Source organism: Doryrhamphus excisus, linkage group LG8 (assembly GCF_037039965.1).
Source record: "Doryrhamphus excisus strain RoL-2023G ecotype Guam linkage group LG8, RoL_Dexc_Guam_v1.1, whole genome shotgun sequence".
Classification (NCBI taxonomy): Eukaryota; Metazoa; Chordata; class Actinopteri; order Syngnathiformes; family Syngnathidae; genus Doryrhamphus; species Doryrhamphus excisus.
Genome location: NC_136364.1, coordinates 4217518 through 4235488, shown reverse-complemented (window position 1 = coordinate 4235488; position 17971 = coordinate 4217518). Strand labels below are relative to the sequence as shown.

General features: G+C 41.3%; 1 protein-coding gene across 8 annotated transcripts in view; it reads right to left on the bottom strand.

The window, feature by feature from the left end:
* robo1 (roundabout, axon guidance receptor, homolog 1 (Drosophila)) overlaps positions 1 to 17971 on the bottom strand; it is a 366932-nt gene that overhangs the window by 145151 nt on the left and 203810 nt on the right. The gene's annotated exons all lie outside the window — the stretch shown is intronic.

Here is a 17971-nt window from a genome sequence, read left to right as displayed (position 1 = left end):
CAACCAGTCAGCAATCGTTTGACTAGGAAAACATCTATCATGGCGTCCCTGCCAACATGGTCTAATTCTTCAACAACTTCTGAAGGAAAACACCAAAAAGTGATGAACCAGTGCCTCCTGAACAAGTTCTTACATCAATAGCTATAAGATTATCCTGCCAAAAAATTAAACTCGTATGAGGTATCTTGTAGTCATGGTTATATTTGTCCAAACAAAGTACCTTTGTTGTATCTGAAGAAACTGAAACTGAAGAAACAAAGTCACCGTTAACTTGACCAACAAGGAATTCAAAACCGCACTGCTGAAACAAGGTAAGAAGCCGATAGGTCCAAACTTCTACATGAATACGAATCTGACAAAGTTCACACCTGAATCACCAAAAGAAAGCATACACCTTGAGGACGCAGAGAAAGATATATTCAGAAGAATATACCTAAATGGAAGGCCATGCAGGGGAGTCAAGCGTATAATCTGGATAAATATTAAAGGTCACCATGACAAGTGGATGCTACAACCCACAAATAATAGCACAGTTAGAAGTATTACATTCAATAACGTTTGACATTTTGGAAAGACAAATGCTATTCATCTTGTCTTCGAAACAACTTCTCAATTATGAACACCAACTTCACTCATCAAGAAACACATCAGTATATCTAGTGTAAATATAACAAGAGGATTGGCCAATACTGATTTCAGTCCATAATAAACATCTGCATCATTGGACTCCGACCACAAACTAGTCAAAGACAAGACAAAAATACATTTGCCAGTAGGGGAGGACAAGGTGTTCAGGAAAGGACTAAAAACAGAAAACTTCGAAGTCACAAAGACCAGGAAGCGATGCAGAAGAGAAAAACAACATCAAGGCTGAAAACACTGGAGCGACTTCAAGAAGTGTGTGCAGCCCATTTGAGAAGACACCGTTGGACCGACAGAGGAGGTGAGGGTAGTCGTAGAAAAGAAAAACATTCAAACAGTGGCTGAATGAGAGGACACCTGAAAGCAGAGCTGAATACGCCCAACAAAGAAATCATGTGAAGGAAAGTACAGAGAAATGTGAGACAGGATAGGAAGGGGTTTAAAGATGCACAGGGAACAAAGAAACTCCTGCAAAGCAAGAGACAGCTTGGAGTCTAAAAAAAAAAAACATTGTTGGGCACACCAAACTGTTGGGAGGACCAAAAAGAAAAAAAACTCAATAAGAAGAACTTGATGAAAGTGAAGACCTTCCTTGATGGAACTGAATGGAGAAGTCTGCTTAAGAGACTTTCGATTGGTGTGTAGGTGTCAGGTGGAGTTATGTTTTCTGTCAGCTAATAATAGCGATTTGGCAAAGTTTAGCTACTAATGGTAGCTATCAATCAATACAGCCTATCGTAACAACAACATGCATTATCGGCCCCCTTTATGTACAAAGTACAACCATTTTTTCAATTTAACTCATACATTCATCCATTTATTTTCTATCGCTCACAAGGGTCGCGGGCATGCTGGAGCCTATCCCAGCTGTCTTGGGGCGAGAGGCAGGGTACACCCTGGACTGGTCGCTAGCCAATCACAGGGCACATATAGACAAACAACCATTCCCACTCACATTCATACCTATGGACAATTTGGAGTGGCCAATTAACCTAGCATGTTTTTGGAATGTGGGAGGAAACCGGAGTACCCGGAGAAAACCCACGCATGCATGTGGAGAACATGCAAACTCCACACAGAGAGCGTGGCCTGCTCGCTAACTGTTGAAAATATACATTTGTTGTTGGGAAGATGCTAGCTTGTGGTGATGCTAGTTTGTATTTTCATTCTTTTTTTTTAATAGATGTGTCTGCACCTACTTCACCAAAACAAATTCCTAGTATGTGTTTGATCATACCTGGCAATAAACTTTTTCTGATTCTGATTCTGATGTTGGGCGGCACGGCGGTCGAGTGGTTAGCGCTCAGACCTCACAGCTAGGAGACCAGGGTTCAATTCCACCATCGGCCATCTCTGTGTGGAGTTTGCATGTTCTCCGGTTTCCTCCCACATTCCAAAAACATGCTAGGTTAAATTGTCCATAGGTATGAATGTGAGTGTGAATGGTTGTTTGTCTATATGTGCCCTGTGATTGGCTGGCCACCAGTCCGGGTTGTGGTAGTCCAGCGGTAGAAAATGAATGAATGAATGAATGATTCTGATGTTCTTATTTTGGTTGAGGAAAATCTTGAACCCATTGCACACAGCACCTTTAACAACAAACGTGTTCATAAAGACTGGTGATGTATGAGTCCCACTGACCTTTGCTCACTTCTGCCATAAGAGTTCTCATCTTGATGGGATGAGTCATGCACGAAAGCAAATAACCACTCTGAAGCTATTCAATCATCTAATGATTAATCTATGACATAGTTAGAAACCTGACAATAAAACATGGAGAACACAAACCTCTGTTCTCTGGAAGCATTTTGCTTCTCAAATGACTTGTTACATATATTTATTTCTTTGTGTATGTGACCTTTAATTACAGGAACGGTCCGTTTGATAAAACTTGAGTCATGCACTGCAAAGATCAAACGGCAAGAATGAAGGCAAAGGAGGTAGCGGTGACACACCTTGCAGGCAAAGAGGAAATGAAGTGATAAAAGATAAGACAAGGATGCACCGCGTGGCTTGGGGATAAATAGGGCAAATGAAGTGAAACTACACGAGTGCCAAAGGGGGTTTAACACTTTGTCGTTATCTCAGGTCAAATGACTCTCCAACTAGTCAGCTGTGGCGATGCAAGCTGCTTTACATGCTAATTAGCTTCCTGGAGGTAATTCCTGACTGGTGGTGAATGCATTGTGTGTTTCTGCTCAACAATAGGAGCCAAAAGGCCCATCCCAATCCCCCCCACTCTTAACTCGCCGTATCTGCCAGCGCTGGCCTTTGGAGCACATTGAGCTCCAATTAAAAAGAATCTTGTCTAATTGGTAGGAATAGCTTGAATTTCATTTTGCCAGCATGCCGTGACGTTGCCACACCAGCCGGCCCACCAGCCCGACCCACCAGCCACCCCACCCTGTGTGCCCTCTGCCCATCCCCCTTTAACTGCTGCTGAGGAAGGCATCTTTTTTCCCTCTTTTTTTGAAGTTGTCAGCATAATTAAGGACAGCTCTGTGGTAAGATTAATGAGTTGAACACAAGAGTAGCATAGTCGCCAGTGCTACATTATATGGTTGCTGCAGTGCCACAATGCCTAGACATGATGGCTATAATCATTATCAGAGCTATCATCAAACGCTATTAAATGTCTTTCTCTGTCATGCGACGATGCAAACAGACGGTCATGATCTGTACATGTGTTTCTTATGATTCTTCCCAATGCCACGGCTACCGCTGTGGAAAAAATGTCAATATGCAGTCATGAAATGCTATTTGTGGAGCCCTTTATGATTTGTGTGCAAAATCCGAGCAAGCATAGATACAGATATTACAGATTGTCTGTGTTTTGCTTGAAAGCGGCCATGTTTGTTATCCAATCTTACTCAATTTTCCAGACGTGCTTGTCAGTCCCCAAAAGGTGTGCACTTAATTTTATCGTGTTTTGGCAAAACACCTGAAAGTCAAAGTGTGTGTTGTGTGGAGTGATTTGGAGGGGGGGTGGGGGGTGGGGGTTCACTCATGTGGTGTATTTGTTAGAAAAATGAATGTGTCCTAATATAGTATACTGTAGTAGGGTGGGAATCAGACTGTAACATTGCACATTATTATCCCTTTTTTTGTTTGTTTTCTTCTTTTTCTTTTTCTCTTTTTTCTTTTCTTTTCTTTTCTTCTTTTGTCTAGAGTTTGTGTTTCCTACCCACAATTACAGTAACATTTCACATATCGCGGCCAGTGTAGAATACTACATATCACATGTCAATGCGTTATTATGTTTGTATTATAGTTAATTTAGCCATTTTTGTATGACAAAAAAATGCTTATTTTAGCATCAAATACATCTGATTTGCTTAAATATGCATATTTTGGACTGAAACGGCATGATTAATTCATTAATGTGTTGAAAAACCATGATAGAATCATCAAAAATGGAAGTGTGAAGTGGCGAGGGATAATGTAGTCATATTTTTAATGACACCAAAATAAGTATCTTCTATTTCAAATAAATCTCAGAGGCAGAGTCCATTCTTTTCACACCAATTCAGAACCTACTTGAATGATGTAATTTGTAAAATTTGTAAAAACAAAGTGAAGAAGTTAAACTTGAGGAAACATTATTATCCCTAGGGGCACGCATTTGACTATCTTTCTGTGAATGTTCTGAACTCCTGTGTACATGTCTGTGTCATCTTCTTCTTTCTCTTTGGGCTTTTCCCTTCAGGGGTCGCCACAGCAAACCAATCTCCTCCATCCAAGCCTGTCTTCTGCATCCGTCTCTCTCATGTCCTCCTTCACTACATCCGTAAACCTCCTTTTGGTCTTCCTCTACGCCTCCTACCTGGCAGCATCCTTCTACCAATATATTCACTATCTCTCCTCTGGACATGTCCCAACCATCTCAGTCTGGCCTCTCTGACTTTATCTCCAAGGCCTCTAACATGTAATGTCCCTCTGATGTACTCCTTCCTGATCCTATCCATCCTGGTCACTCCCAATGAGAACCTCAGCATCCCCGTTTCAAAGCAGCGTTACTGACAGAAATGGAGCTCTAATGTGTGCAAGCAAGTCTGATATATGATGTCTGTTTTATAAAATGCATCGCTATAACCTGAGCTGTCTGAAGTACAAGTGGATTCATTAACCTCCATTTGTAACCTCTTCCTGTCACGGACCATCTGCTAACGAGGTCCACACCCTCCAGCCGTACTGTAGCACAGCGTTCACTGGTACTGATAGCGCAGCGATGTCGCTCACCAAACCAGGCGAGGCGGGGGAATATGTTTTATTAAAGAGGATTTTGAAGAGCTCCGCCAACAACTTCCCCGACTCCCTCTTCCCTTTCTGATTTAAGATAGCTCCTCTCTAATTCCAAGCCTGAAATTTGGGGGTTTTGCGTGGGCGCCATTAACTATTAACACGTGGGCCGCTATGAGGCATGTGCAGACTCTTGTAGAATGCAAGGATAACGACAACCCGGTTTCTATTGTATTGTCCTGCACTTGGATTCCAGAGAGCGGGTTTGGGTGCCAGTATCAGTTACACAATGCTATTATACTTGCTTTGTTCCCACTTGAATTCACTGAGTGACCTCAGTTACTTCAGCACCATTACCCCTCACTGGGGGGGTAACAGACACAGGAGGGGTGAAAGATGGTTCTGTCCACGCACTAACGTCTTATACATCTCCCCACAGCACAACATGGTGTAATCTCACAGTCATAAGACACAAGTCCAGGAACCACCATCCATCCTTTAGGAATATTGCCCGGCTTTGAGTTATCTAACCATTCTTCCTTTTCCTCAGCTACTTCCAACAGCCCACCCTCGGATTTTCTCTCCCCCTCACCCGCCTCCCTCCGTTGCTTTTGTGCGATGAGCTAATGCAACACCCAGCCTACCCGCAGGGAAGATAGGACTACTCTGAGGAGCCAATCGATGGCGGCCTCGGGCAAGATTCTACTTTCCAACTCGACGGAGCGCTCTGTGTTGATTTTTTTTTCTTCTCGTTACGCTTCGCACACACTCACACACACACACACACACACACACAAGCACAGTCAAAAGGAGGCTTGAGGGAGTCTTTGCTCGCTCTGGAGGTAATTAAGAAAACCAACACAGCTCTGAGTTTTCGCTCACCGATAAAAGCGTAAGAGAGTTTAACAGCAGCAGCTACTATGTTGGGCAAACCACCAAGGCCCAGACCCAGACACTGACCCACACGTCGAGAAGATTCTGGAAGACCTCCATGTGCTTTTGCTCAATTTTGAAACAACACTTGAACACGGATAAACAAGCCACAATACGTGACGAAAGGACTGACGTTTAGAGAAGACTTTACTGGAGATGTCAAGGCTGGGGCAGCTTGGGATGTCTTTGGGGCTAGCCACACGGAAACCTATTTTATCATTTTAGCAAAATTTTAGCATTTAGGAAAATTTTTAGCATTTTAGGAAAATCTGAAAACACGACTTATTGTTTTCATGTTGACAGGCGACCCAAAAACGACGACGTCACCAACCGGAAGTGAGCTTTGACGACGTCACCGACATGATATCTGAATTTTAGACTGGCAGGACACAACACAGTGGAACCCGAAAAGCGATGGACTCTCCCTGCCTGTTTGGAGGCAGGAGACGAGGAAAACACCGACATGCATCTTTAAAAAGCCTGACCAACCGATTCCGATTTTAGCGGATTTGTACATATGGAAATTGGTAATGGTTGCAGGATTAAAGTCAGTTCTATAACATAATCACCCCTTGTAGATCTAGGCATTTAAACAATAAAATAAATGTTTGTGTTATTATATCCATACAGTATATTCACTGATCTGGTTATTAATTAGTGGACTGCGGTTTGCTTAGCTCCACCTTGAAAAGTCGGGATCAAACAGTTCTTATAACACCATACGGACGGAACGAATCTGAAGGGCTTTTGTGAGATAAGGAAAACCAATAAAGGAAAACCCAGCAGAGGCCCAGGGGAAAGAGTCAGCTCTGTCAGAACCAGGGTCATCACTCCTTAAAGACCCAACATTCTCGCCCTGTGCAATTAAAAGCTCACCAAGCCCCTTAAGCGGGCAGCATACGAGCTGCTGTATCTTCTGCTAATTAGTCTCAGTTGAATTCATCTACATGAAAGAAAAAAAAGGCAGAGGACAGATCAGTCTGAAGGCAGAAATGGCTGCCGTAATGGGTTCAGGTCCAGTAATTTTTAAGATGAACAAAAAAAAAAAAATCTCTTTATCACAGCTTGGCAAAGAGTGAGCACAAGGACGACTGCGGGGAGAGAGACACTGAAGCAAACCATTTGGATCACTGTGGCCTCCTGAGAGAACAATGCGTCTGGGGCTGGAACAAAAGACCTCTGTCCCATCAAATTTTAATTTCCACCATAAACACGCTCAAGGTAATCTCGTAAACGCCCGCACTACGGCTCAGTGGGTCTTTCAGGAGACCGAACGCCACGCCACCTGTCAGATGTCCTGCAGATATGGAATATGGATCTCTGATAAGGAACGAGCACAGTAAAGCACTTCATATCTACAGCCCCATTAATGTGTGATTAGGGGGCTTAAGAGGGATTTATGGCACAGATAAGAGCAGAGGGCGTGTCCCTAGGGGTGAGACCAAGAACTGGAGGCTGTGGCCCCGCCTTTCCTGCACAGAGCTGGCTTCTAATGGGAATGTGAACTATACAAAAAAGGAGGATATTGTGTTGAATTAAAAGAGATGACTACAAAACAGTGCAGAGATAAAGAGTAGAAACCGATCGACTAAAACCGGGAAGTAAACCTTCACACTGAATGACTCCTTTTTTCCCGTAATGCTTTAACACAGGGCTATCGGTTACAGCGCTAAGAGGCAGGATTAAAGCATCGAGTGCCAATGTGTGCCGAGGCCAAGAGGTGGGGCGAGGTGAGCTGATAGATATCTTTATAGCTGCTTTTCTTCCTCTTTGTCTTCAGATAGACTCTCCTGCTGTTACTTGAGTGACACTCCGCAAGATATACGAGCCCACAAAAAAAAGTTAAAAAGAGATCTAGATATATAATGACTGCTGCAAACTAGAAATGCATGAATTGTTTATATATGCACTACGATTAGGGTCGATTAATCCATTCATTAATCACTGCTGTGCAATTAAGTGGCAAAAAGCAGAGCACTACAGGTTGAAATTCGCAAACCAACATTATTCTACTCAATACAACAATGGCATGGAAGCAGGAGTTTAGAACAGTTCTGAATATGGTCAGAAGGCTATGCTGGAGCCTATCCCGGCTGACTTCAGGTGAGAGGCAGGGTACATCCTGGAGCAGCAAAGGGATTCCCATTACCAGCAATAATCCAAAATAGCAATAATTGATGAACTGACCATTTATTTTCTCAATAGTCAACCAACACACTAAGAACTAAGCATTGTTTTTGTATGATTCGCTTTATGTCCTTGTTTTCTTTCATACACTGTCTCAGTTATTCTACAATATTCATTCATTTTCTACCGCTTAGGGTCACGGGGGTGCTGGAGCCTATCCCAGCTGTCTTGGGGTGAGAGGCTGGGTACACCCTGGAGCAGCAAAGGGATTTCCATTACCAGCAATAATCCAAAATAGCATTAATCGATGAACTGAACATTTATTTTCTCAATAGAGCTAAGCATTGTTTTTGTATGATTCGGTTTATGTCCTTGTTTTCTTTCATACACTGTCTCAGTTATTCTACAATATTCATTCATTTTCTACCTCTTATCCTCAAAAGGGTCGCGGGGGTGCTGGAGCCTATCCCAGCTGTCTTGGGGCGAGAGGCTGGGTACACCCTGGACTGGTGGCCAGCCAATCACGTATAGGGCACATATAGACAAACAACCATTCACACTCACATTCATACCAATGGACAATTTGGAGTCGCCAAAGAAGCTAGCATGTTTTTGGAATGTGGGAGGAAACCGGAGTACCCGGAGAAAAACCACGCATGGACACCCGAGGGTGGAATCGAACTTGGGTCTCCTAGCTGTGCGGCCTGTGCATTAACCACTTGCCTATTCTATAATATTGCGTGTAACTAACTGCTCCGGCTCACACAAGGCACCCTACATGTTAAGGATTCACCATCTTTAATGGCGCCAAAGAATTATGCTAGTACCAGCAGTTTTATATTGGAGGTTAGAAATGCTATTGAAACAATAATTAGTACCTGTATAATGTATTATTGCCGGACCTTTTGGAACAAATTATTAATGAGCATCCACTGAGGTACCACTGTGTGTATTTCCAAACAATCAATCATGTTCCAATTATATTATAATTAAGAATAAGTACTACTAATACACACAACTTGAATTTGATCTTATCCCCTGTGGTTCCTTTGTGGCACACAATAAATCGTTTTGTACTGACCAGTAGCCCAAGCATTAAACCATTAAACACATTCTTTTCTATTTGATGGCACTGACAGAGTAAAGGTGGCCAATCTAATTTATTGGAGGGTGTGAGCACCTTTTTGTCCTTTGCCATAATGAATTCTTAGACTCGATGGTGTCCTCACGTTCCTTCCCGTCCCCTTGGATCATCCGGAGGCTCATTTGTCATGTGCAATAAAGAGATGACAAATGTGCTGATGACACCATAAACAAACGACAACCCCCCCTTCCTCGTTGCCACACCTTCAGCTCTGGGGGCTCAGCATTTTTATAATCATCATCATCAGGAGTAAAGCAGGAGGTGAGGATGGACGGGCTGCTGTCATTTTGCTGGCAAGGCTAGCAACATAACAACCGAGAAGGAGCTGTTAAAAGACGTTACAGAGGCAAGTGGCGGGAGGGGATACACTTAAACAGTAATGAATTTCCAACACGATCCCGGGAGACGCAATTGTGGAAGAGTTGCAGCTCCTCCCGACGCCGAGCTGCTCCGACGGGTATCGTTAAAAGCTGTCAAAACTCAGCAATAGAAGCCGTCAGGACAAAGCCACTTCGTGCAGGATAAATTTGCTTCCTATATGCTTTATTAGGTCCAATCACATAGACCAGGAAAGCCCGGAATGCTTGTTAGGAAAGGTGCTCCGGAGTGCATCCGTATCCATGCATGCCTACAATCTATATATCAATCTTTGCAGATTATGCTCCATAGCTTAGCTGACTGACAGACTAACTGCACATGTTGACCCTGCAAATTCACGCGTGACCCTGCTCCTCTAGAAAAAAGGCCGGCTTCAGTCATTCCTGCAGCAGATGATACCACAGGAAGAGAAGAGCAATCAATATGGGCCCCAGATGCCAGGCAAGGAGCTCCTGAGGAAAACACACCACTAAGAGGATCATGGAAAAGAAGCACGAGGAACCACACATGGGCAATTACTTCTTATTTATCTTTTTCCAACTCCTTTTTTTTTCTTTTAATGAAGTTTGACCAGCAAGCTGCAATCAGTCTTAGCGATACATCAAAGGATGGAGTATGTGCAACATTTATTCCCCAACTGGAGTTTCGCTTGTGATGACTGGAAACCCTCAAGAGGCTAATAAACGCGGATGGAAGAAAAACAAATGGGATGGTTGTGTCGTTCCTTTAAAAATACAAATATTTAGTTTAAAAAAAGGCACGCAGCAAAAGACGGGAGTTCGGTCATGGATCAGTAAGCAGGATGTGGCAAGAAGTAATAAGGCTGGACATATACAGTTGACAGGATTATGCAAAAAGACTAGGAATATTTTGATGAGGATCTGGATAAAGCAAAGTAGTGCATACCTTTTTGCTTCCATTGTTTCAAGATGAGCTTAACCATCATAACCAATCCTAATAATTTTTAATGACTTAGCTATAGCAGAGGGGCAAAATAGAAACAACACAACTCTACAATAACATGCCTTTGATCAACACATTAGACCAGGGGCCTCAAACAAGCAGCCCGCGGGCCAAATGAGGTCCCCGCCTTGATATGAAAGTTTAATGTTAGTGCGGCACGCGCAAGTTTGATATGGATGCTGTATGGTATCATGTACCCAGAAAAAATTATTACGTTTGATTCATGTTCATGTTAAAGGTTAAATAACTGTTAATAGTTATCCTCCCTATCCGTGTGGAAGTGGTAAGTTTTTGGCTATTTAAGTTGAAAGGAAATAACTTGGAGGCTACCATTTAGGTCGCTAGCTCTCTAGTTTGCGAGTTAGCATGTGTCTCAAGACCCTGCAGTTGCGCAACATGTTGTAAATAAAAAGAGTATAAATGTGACTATAGTCGTGTTTTGTCATGTCTACAGGGCTCTAATAATGCTTTGTTCATTTTAATCTGAAAAAAATCATTTGTCTACCAACCAACTATATGTGTTTTTTAAGTTTTTATTATTTGCCGTTTTATTATTATATTTATTTATTTATTACTGATTGATTAATTTTCTTTATTCTTGATTTGTTTATTTATTTTTCATCTTATTTTGTGTAGAAAAATAAAAATGAAGATATTTGAGTTTGAGACCCCTGCATTAGACAATGCAAGTGTACTCAACGAAGGGGCTTGTGAGTGTTTTTGTGGGAATGCTAGGGAGTTTAGGGAGTTTAGGGAGTTTAGGGAGTACAAACACACTGGGTTCCATTGTCTCCAAGCCAAGAAACTAAAATTCCAAATAAGAGTCAAGGCTAAAAAGCCGAAGTGAATTCTTATATAAATGTTATACTTTCTTTGATGCTGGAGGCTGATACAGTCTTACTGCTCGGACCTAAGTGTGGCGTAGTCAAACCAGACCGGAACCGGAAGGGGATCTCATCTCGTTGGGTGTCGAAAGGGAATCGGGATTGTGTTGAGTGTACGGTGTTTACATGTGATTGCAGCAAGCTGGCACGTCTCCTCCACCCTCAGGGTGAAAAGGGTACCGCCGGAGTGTGGATGTGAGCACGCTGGCGAAAGCGCATCATCAACTGCAGCTGTGGATGTGAGGTATTATTAAATTGCTAAGTGAAGACTCAGTGGAGCCACTTCATGTGGCCACGGTCCAGAGATCCGGCTGAGTGGGGCATGGCTCGCGTCCCGTCACATGGGAGCGCCACAACAAGCCCCCGAAATCTGGTCACCGAAAAACATGAAAGCGGGATTTGATTTTTTTTTTTTTTTTTTTAAGCCATGCTGAGCCATGTGTTGTGGTGTAAATATTTGGGCAAAATCCATGAAAGGAGCAAACGCCTGCCAAAAAAAGACACTTCTTACAGAGTCACACAGAGGATTACATCTGGCAGTAAAACAACACTTCCTAAAGTCTTATTTCCACAAAGGAGCACTGATGAGATTTGGAATTGCCGAAAATGGTCACATGGTCTAATTTTGGGCACCCATCCAAGATTGGATGACGGGGTGGCCATATGCTAATCCCTCGTTTATCTCCGTTAATTTGTCCCAAACCCAACCATGATGAATCTTTATTCATAAATGAATTACTTTCATAGTTAGAGCATAGAAAACCTGGTGCCATTCAAAAGTCCATCAACCTAACTGCTAATTTAGCAGAGCTACAAACACAGCTGGCTTGACCCATTTAACGGCCATATTTTTTTAATGGTCCTATCATTGAAGTTTATAGTACAGCCGAACATGTTGCTAAAATACATAGAGTAAGATATCCTTTTGTTGTTTTTTTATTTTTATTTTATGGTGTTTTTAAATGTTGCTTTTTTGATATTCACAGAAATGGCAATGTATTTTGAATTGGGATTTGGAACCCCCATTGAGTTGAATGAAATTGGATTGAAGTCGGGTAACAACATTGAATTGAAATGTTTATAATTATGCCTCAATGTTTATTGAATTACATTGATACTTAAAGTGAACTTACAAACTGAAACAAGAATTTATGATCTTGGTCAAAATGACTCAAAATGTTGGAAATTTCAATAAAATTCAAATAAAAAAAGGCAATGTAATTTATTTTTTCTATCAAAAAAGTATCAAAACCGTAACACAAACTGAAATGTGAATTTGGTGTAATTTCAGCAAACAAACAACAAAAAGTAATTTTATTTTCAAAGTGTGTGAAACCTGAAAATATTCCCCAAGAAACTTTAAAATGCATCTCAGAGTGGACAGACCTTTTCCAACACAATGCCAACAATGGTGCCGTCTCTCCATAAAACCTTCAAAAAAAATGCTAAAAGAGAAATAATATTTTTATAGTCTTGCATTACATTGTAATGTAAATGAAACCTTCGCTGGCAGGTTACACCGTCTCTCGCTGCTATGACATCACACTATTTGCATAGCTAACCCAATAACCGTGCGTGGAAACGCAACAGCATACCAAGGTTTAATCATCCAAAACCTGCAGAACGGAGCACAGTTTCAGCTTCCAGATCCTCTCCACATAGCAACAGGTTGAGAGAATCTAAGCAAACAGTCGCCTCTCCAGCTACAAATGACATCGACTTCATGGAAGCATTCAGGTCCTCCATTCCCATCTGTTACGTTTTAGCGTTCGACATCCGGATCCCTGATGGACGTCTGAAGACTTTTTGCTCCAAAGTTGGAGAGATCCTTGGTGACGATGGAAAGATGGTGGGGGGGTAGTTTTAGACAACCAGGCAGCTGTGATGACAAATGCTTTTTTGGAAAGAGCCACCCTGAGGACATGTGTTTTTTCTTCTTCAATGAGAATGAATGACACCGATTATCTCAACTTCTTACGCTGCCAGGAAATGCTTTTTTATATCCATGATATCATGAAAAAAAATGCAATAATGAAGAGGAATATGACAGCATTAATAGGAAGTCATTAGTGAGGTATTCTGTACATTTTGGGACAGCGAGCTGGCTACAAAATGTAATAGAGCGTGCTGTGTACAGTGTAGCTCAACTTTTGGCTAGCAATTGTGCCAAGCAGAAGCCAGAGCTTGAAAACCTTCTTTCCTCATTAAAGTCTCCTATTTGGGAGCACTCGGCCTTCCTGGTGAATCACGTAAATGGACACAGAGACGTGGATAAGATGGAATCAGCGTGTTGGCATTGTTAAGAGAAACCAAAATATTGTTTTTGAGAATTGTATTTATTGCAGTATTTTTTTTCATTAAAAAATAATAATTAAAGTTGTTTCAAAAATAAAAATAAAAATAAAAATAAAAATAAAAATAAAAATAAAAATAAAAATAAAAATAAAAATAAAAATAAAAATAAAAATAAAAATAAAAATAAAAATAAATTTTATTCATATAAAATATAAAATATAGTTTTTGAGAATTGCATTTATTGCAGTATTTTTATGTTTCATTAAAAAATAATAATTAAAGTTGTTTCAAAAATAAAAATAAAAATAAAAATAAAAATAAAAATAAAAATAAAAATAAAAATAAAAATAAAATAAAAATAAAAATAAAAATAAAAATAAAAATAAAAATAAAAATAAAAATAAAAATAAAAATAAAAATAAAAATAAATTTTATTCATATAAAATATAAAATATAGTTTTTGAGAATTGCATTTATTGCAGTATTTTTATGTTTCATTAAAAAATAATAATTAAAGTTGTTTCAAAAATAAAAATAAAAATAAAAATAAAAATACATTTTATTCATATAAAATATAAAATATAGTTTTTGAGAAATGCATTTATTGCAGTATTTTTATGTTTCATTAAAAAAATAATTAAAGTTGTTTCAATAATAATAATAAATTTTATTCATATTGCACTTTACATTACAGAAATCTCAAAGTGCTACAAAGAAAGCATAAAATCTACAGTGAAGCACTGAAAATGTCTCAAATCCTGACTGTACAACTGAGGCACAGACCAAACTGTGGTTATGGCGTTCTGTTATAACCCTAGAAAAAAAACAACACAAAAATGATAATTTGCTTCTGTGCCAACATTTGCAGACGCAATGTTATCACATTGACTTTTATAGCCTTTGAAATAAAAGATGCTACCATACTTTTTCCATTTGATCCCATTACAAGCTATCTATTTGAGAAGCAATCAATGCAGCACCTTGACCTTTGATGGCCGAACATAAACACAGCGTTGGAACACTAGCAGCATTCCCAGTAGAGTGGCCAATTAGCGTGCGGCTTCTAATCATCGTGCTGCAGTCTGGCCTGCCATACTGAAAACAACACGACTCCAAATGAAAGGCTACTCTTCTGAAAACACTTAACAGCACACAAAAGCTTTGCTCAAAGTAAATTAAAGGCTAAATCGTGTGTTTAAATGATGCTTTTAGGTTTTGCCCTCTGTCCAGACTGAGGTAAACCAAGACGGAAGAGGGTGCATTAGTGTTCAAATGATGAAACTGTGTCAAGAGGATGAAACAGCATGCATCGGTAAATATAGTCTCTCAAAACCGAAGAAGAAGCCACAGAAGTAAAGCAGAGCGGTGTTCGTCATTGGTCCCCCCTGCCGCCTCATTTTGCCCTTTGAGTCACAAAGGTGAGATTTGAGATGTATGGTGTGGAGGCGGGTGACATTCCGCACTGCTCTTTAGTTTGACTCATGAAGATTCCGATTAAGACATGCAGTTAAATGCAAATCCTTGGCTTGAAGCTGCAGAGAATGCTGTCTTTCACCCCAGCCAGCTACAATTGTTATTCAATTAGAGCTTTCACTGCAGGAGAACGATGAGGGGACATGGAAGGGAGAGAGGAAGGCTGGGATGGCGGAAGGTGACTGATAAACAGCCTCAAGAAGATGCTGGAATGTTGCGGTTTGAAAGTGTGAAAGACTGTTCAAAGCTGTGTGCACTCTGTGAGAACCTCAAAGCTGGAGAGAAGCATTAAGATAGTGTGCAAAATGACAACAAACAGTATGTCAAATGGATGAGGCTTAAGACCGAACAAAAGTGTTACGTTTGGTTCCACACAAGCACACTTTAGTGTTTATTTTGAATCAAACTACTGCTGTTTTTCCCCTTCTATGTCGTTTGTTGGGTTATTTGGGAATGCAGTCATCGAACTGAAATACAAACAAAAGACCAAGACATTTTCAACTGGTAGACTTGGCGTACAAACAGAACATATCTTTGCATACACCTGATCTTTGTCTTGTTTACACTGGCTGCTGACAAATAGTATGGAGTGATTTCACGTGGGTTGTGTGAAACAGAAGAGAACCAAACCATCAAAGTGATTTGGAGCAGGGAAAGGATACTGTAGGTGTGAAAGCACCCAAATAGTCTTAGCTCTCTTTGGGCTTTTCCCTTCAGGAAACCATCTCCCAACCATCTCAGTCTGGCCTCTCTGACTTTATCTCCAAGGCTTCTAACATGTAATGTCCCTCTGATGTACTCCTTCCTGATCCTATCCATCCTGGTCACTCCCAATGAGAACCTCAGCATCCTCATTTCGAAACCTTCCGAAAAAAGCCGGTTCCTACCAAAGACTAAATTCCGAGAAGCAAACTCATTCAGTGTTGTTTATGCAGTGTAGTGAGGCACACGATGACCTCTACATTGGAGAGACTAAACAACCCTTTTACAAATACATGCATGGTATACAACACTTTTCCACAGCAAAGCAATCTCCTCCATCCAAACGTGTCTTCTGCATCCGTCTCTCTCATGTCCTCCTTCACTACATCCGTAAACCTTCTCTTTGGTCTTCCTCTACGCCTCCTACCTGGCAGCATCCTTCTACCAAGATATTCACTATCTCTCCTCTGGACATGTCCCAACCATCTCTCTGACTTTATCTCCAAGGCCTCTAACATGTAATGTCCCTTTGATGTACTCCTTCCTGATCCTATCCATCCTGGTCACTCCCAATGAGAACCTCAGCATGATCTCTGCTACCTCCGGTTCTGCTTCCTGTCTTTTTCCTCAGTGGCACTGTCTCTAGACCAAACAACATGGCTGTTCGCACCACCCAAAGCACCTCAAGAGTAACTCAAAAATAAAAACACAAACTTTCACTGCCTATAAAACACTTTTCTATCTGTAATATATTTCAGAATCAACTATTTAGTTTAGTTTATTTTGAACATAAAAAAAATTCAAAACAAACATTAAAAAACTATCGACCTGAATTCGCTATATTTCTGAGTCGCTGTTCTGTGTGAAATGCACCAACACAGCATGGGGGACAGAGTCGGACTGGCAATGTACCTGAAGTGGGAGTATCAGAGCCATAACATAGGTGGGACGTGGCCTCCATATTAGGGTCCGCCACAATGCCCGGACCAGGGTGTGAAATTGAACACTTGACACTGAAGTTTCCCACTTTGTTGTGTAAAAGTGAAGTATTTTGGAATCACGCTGGCGCTAACATACCATCAGCTCAAGAGAGGGTTATGGTGGGGATGGGGCGGATCAGAGAGACCAAAGCACCAACAGCATTAACGCTATTATGCAAATCACAAATGCTTGCAATGACTTTGTTTATTACGGCAGTGACCTCCAATGAAGTGATCCGCTAGCTAATAGCTTGCGATTCCAAGGCATCTTCCCAGCACTGAACGTCCCTTGACATGCTCAACCTTGCTTGTTTGAAGACTCCTCGTTCACCATGGTTACATCTCCAAGAATGGCGCTATCAGACGGAATCTCAAGGTCACCTTGTCATTAATTTTGCGCCGCTCGCTCTTAAATAGAGAGCTCGCCCCGCCCACTTTTATGGCTATGTTTTGCCTTGACAGTCCATTTATATCCCGGGATATAAATTTGCTGATGCTGCCGCCGATGATAATGTGTGTAGTGTTTGATGGTTTTAACTCAGAGATCCCTGTCAGCAAAGAGAATATTAACTAGGAGAGTAAAGGAGGGGGAGGGACCAAAGACATTTATCAACTAATTAGCAGTCTCTCTTTTAACTGCTAATTGAATCCGCTCCTCTCGGCTTCTCTTTGGGGCATTTCCCCCTGTCACTTACGACCAAAGGGGGTGTTTTAGCATTTGAAAAGTCGCAATGCAAGGAGAGAACAGAGGGGTCACTCAGACCAGGAGGAGGCCCAGGATCAGGGAGGGACGGATCAAGAAAGCCTCAATGCCATCTCTCAGTGTCCCGTGGGGGAATTAAAAGTGAGGATGCTTATTTAGCTTATCTTACATTTCCATCAACAAAATCCTCCAGAACCTGGGCAGAACCGTATTTACTCAGCACTTTCAAATAATCAACGTCACCTCTCCCCAGATGTCCACTTTTTCTAAGGAGAAACCTCACACTTCTCCGCCAGCATAGGCACATCCACTGCAGGAATATGCAATGTGAATGGGATGGATGGAGACCATTACCACCGCTAGCTTTGACTGCTCTTCCTCTTCTGTCCTCCCCCCCAACTTCAAGCCTCTTGGGTAGGCTTTGTTAGCCAAACCCCCCCTTCCGCTCTTTCCTCCTTCTCTTTACACTCAAGTCCCCTGGCGAAGCCTTCCCCTCCTCCATGCTTTA